The following is a 3,334-nucleotide window of genomic DNA, read 5'->3' on the forward strand; positions in this document are numbered from 1 at the left end:
GGCCGAATTAGAAAGAAATATGATCTGGCATAGCAATGGCCCCCCGACCCATGAAGTACTCAACATATTTGTCGCGTACCTCACGAGCAGATTGGGGGGCCAAGCCAGCGCGACCAGTGTCCAGGCCAGGAATGTTCTCTGAGGGTAGTCCTGCCTCAGAGCCCATGGGGGCTAGGTACGTCTGGGAGTGCCTGCGTAGAAAATTGTGCAAAATGCAGCAGGCAAATATAATGGTGTTCAATCTATATTCCGCCAAATGTATCGATGTCAGGAACAGGCGGAACCGGTTGGTGAGGATCCCAAAGGCATTCTCGACTACCCTCCGAGCCCTGGACAACCGAAAATTGAACACCTTCCTCTCTAAGGTGAGGGTCCTCTGGGGAAAAGGCCGCATTAGGTGAGGTCCAAGCCCGAAAGCCTCGTCCGCTAGGAACACAAACGGAAGTCCTTCCACATTATCTTCATCTGGTGGCAATGCCAGACCACCAGTTTGGAGACGATCATAGAAATCAGTCCGTGAGAACACTCCCCCATCTGACATCCGGCCGTTCTTCCCCACGTCCACATATAGAAACTCATACTGTGCCGACACCACCGCCATCAACACAATACTATGATAACCCTTGTAATTATAATAGTAGGACCCCGAGTGGGGTGGGGGCACAATGCGGACGTGTTTCCCATCTATTGCTCCACCGCAGTTAGGAAAATCCCACCGCTCGGCAAATTGGGAAGCCACAGACTGCCATTCCTGTGGTGTGGAGGGTAGCTGTGGGGACAAACAAAAAAAGAGATTTAGTACTTTGGCACATAAACATTGCAAACATAATCCTACAAGCATCCTTGTGCAACTTTACATTTTTAAAATAGCATTTTCAAATTATGAAGGGAGAATTTCGGGGCACAAATAGATAGGCCCACTTAATTAATAAGAGACTCCACAGCCCTCTGATGGGGACAAAAAAACTTTGAAGGGGGGGGTGGGGGGTGTTTAAACTGTTTTAACAAAAAATAAAAAAATTAAAAAAAAATGGCAAGGTGGGGGTTGGCCCGAAGATAGCATGCTGGACAGGTTAATATTGGGTAAGATCCAAATATGCAGGTAGGCCAAAATAAAAATAACATGTAAAAGCTGATATCAACATGCATAGGGAGAAAAGGGAACGTTAGTTAAACACACAGCATATCTGGGAAATAAAATAAAAAGTTAGTTTGCCACATTATTAAAGACACATTGTGAGGTTAAAATGAGGAAACTTACCTTAATATACTCCTCGTGCAGAACTTTAATGATGGCAGCACACGTGTCCGGTATGATGACCCCAAGCGCCTGCGGAGAGATGCCTGTCGAGAACTTGAGGTCCTGCAGGCTCCTCCCAGTCGCCAGGTACCGCAACGTGGCAATAAGCCTCTGCTCGGCCGTGATGGCTTGGCGCATCACAGTGTCCTGCCTCGTAATATAGGGGGACAGAAGATCCAGCAGACTGTTGAATACGGGGTCCGTCATGCGGAGAAAATTCCTATAGTCATTAGGATTATTCTCCTGGATTTCCCTAAGCAGAGGCATATGTGAGAACTGGTCACGCTGGCGCAACCAATTCTTGGTCCAGAAACGCCTCCGCCCCCTGTTTCTGGCCAAAGTACTGGAATAATGAACATATCCAGCAGCCATCCCATAAACAGCACCAACTCGCGAAAATTGACGCTGCTGCTCCATCATGGCTTCAAACCGGCCGGCTGGTCAGTCAAGAACACACTCCAACAGAAAGCACAATCAAATCCAGCGGTACCTGCAAAGAACGCACGACACACAGATACGAACGCACAGTACGAAACTGCAAAGCAGAACGAACTGCACGCCTGTACCCGAATGCCAACTACGTACCCACAAGCACACGCACTGAACCAGAAAATACTACCTGCTAAAGCCTGGAGACCGAGAAGCGCGAATCAGCTCTAACCAAACCTTCACTAACACGAGCAAAGCCGTAACTAGCAAAAGCGGAACAGAGGGCGGCGCCATTGACTTTGGCCTTTCCCTTTATAGTGACGTCAAACGTGGATTACGTGCACGCATTCTGGTCCGCAGGGAAATATGGTCCGCTGGTGTGTACAAGCCAGCGGGCCAAATGACAAAACAGCCTTGTACGCCGGAAACAGCCCGTCGGACATTTTCCAGCGAACATGTTTGTTCGTGAGTACCCGGGCTAAGGGTTTACAACCACTTTAAGTACGGGACTACAGGTGTAACTTCACATCATTCTATACAGAGAAACTTCTTATCTATGTGTGAAAGATGGAAATGAGCCTTGATGCCTGTATATTTACATTGCTGAGTAGTTGGTGTTTGTAGATAAACAAGTTAGCTGTACAAGAAGTTTTTAACAGTGGACTGGCTTTGTGCAGTACAGCTATACTTGGGTAAAAGGTTGATTCTTTAGGCAGGTATACTGTATTCTTTAGGAGTATGTTTCAGTTCTGCCTTGCTGGTTCCTTTAAGCAAGTCATCAAATTTACCTCAGAAGGGAATGTTACCAGTGTAAGAAAGGTCTCAAAAGGCTTATGTACAAGCACTCAGAGGAAAACTTATCATGAAAATAAGCACAAAATTAGGCACACTTCTATTGCAATTAGGGCTGCTTCTCATTTAGCAAAGGATTTACAACAGTTTTTCATGTATTTACAACTCATGAGCCTGGGTAGTCAGCTGAGACAAGTTTGGAGGTCTGAAACAGATTTAGCACTACAGATAAGACAGATTTTCACTCTAAATACATGCAGAATTAATAAGTGATGGGGGGCAGGCCTTAGATTGTTGCATTACTACAACAGAGAAAGAACTTTATGAATCAAGCTGCAATCATATAATATATTGGCCTCAATTCTGCCTCACTGCTCCTGGTATGCACTGCCTTGCTATACAACAATAAGTTCTGGGGTGTGGTGGTAGATTGTGGACCGAAGGACCATGAGGAGCTGGCCAGGGGTTTCTCGTAAAGCTCAGAGTTTCCACTGAAAAAAAAGAAGGAGAAGGTCTAATAGTGTAGTAGATTAATTCAGAAACAAGGATACAGTGCTTCCACAATAAAAGAAAAAAAGGTCAAAATGGGTTCACAACTGTTGAGGCTACAGTCACCCAGCTAGGGGGGAACGTGCAGCCTTAGTAAAGCGTGGGTGGAGAAAACCTGTCTCTACCCAGGGTCTGTGTGGTCCCTCTCTATGCATTGAGCATTCCCATCCTGGCTGCTCTGTGGGAAATCTCAGGTGGGTGAACAAAGTGGTAGAAAGAGTCAGCACAAAGAGGGCCCTTAGGTAGTTCGATGTGGTAGTTCAA

Source organism: Rana temporaria, chromosome 5 (genome assembly GCF_905171775.1).
Source record: "Rana temporaria chromosome 5, aRanTem1.1, whole genome shotgun sequence".
Lineage (NCBI taxonomy): Eukaryota > Metazoa > Chordata > Amphibia > Anura > Ranidae > Rana > Rana temporaria.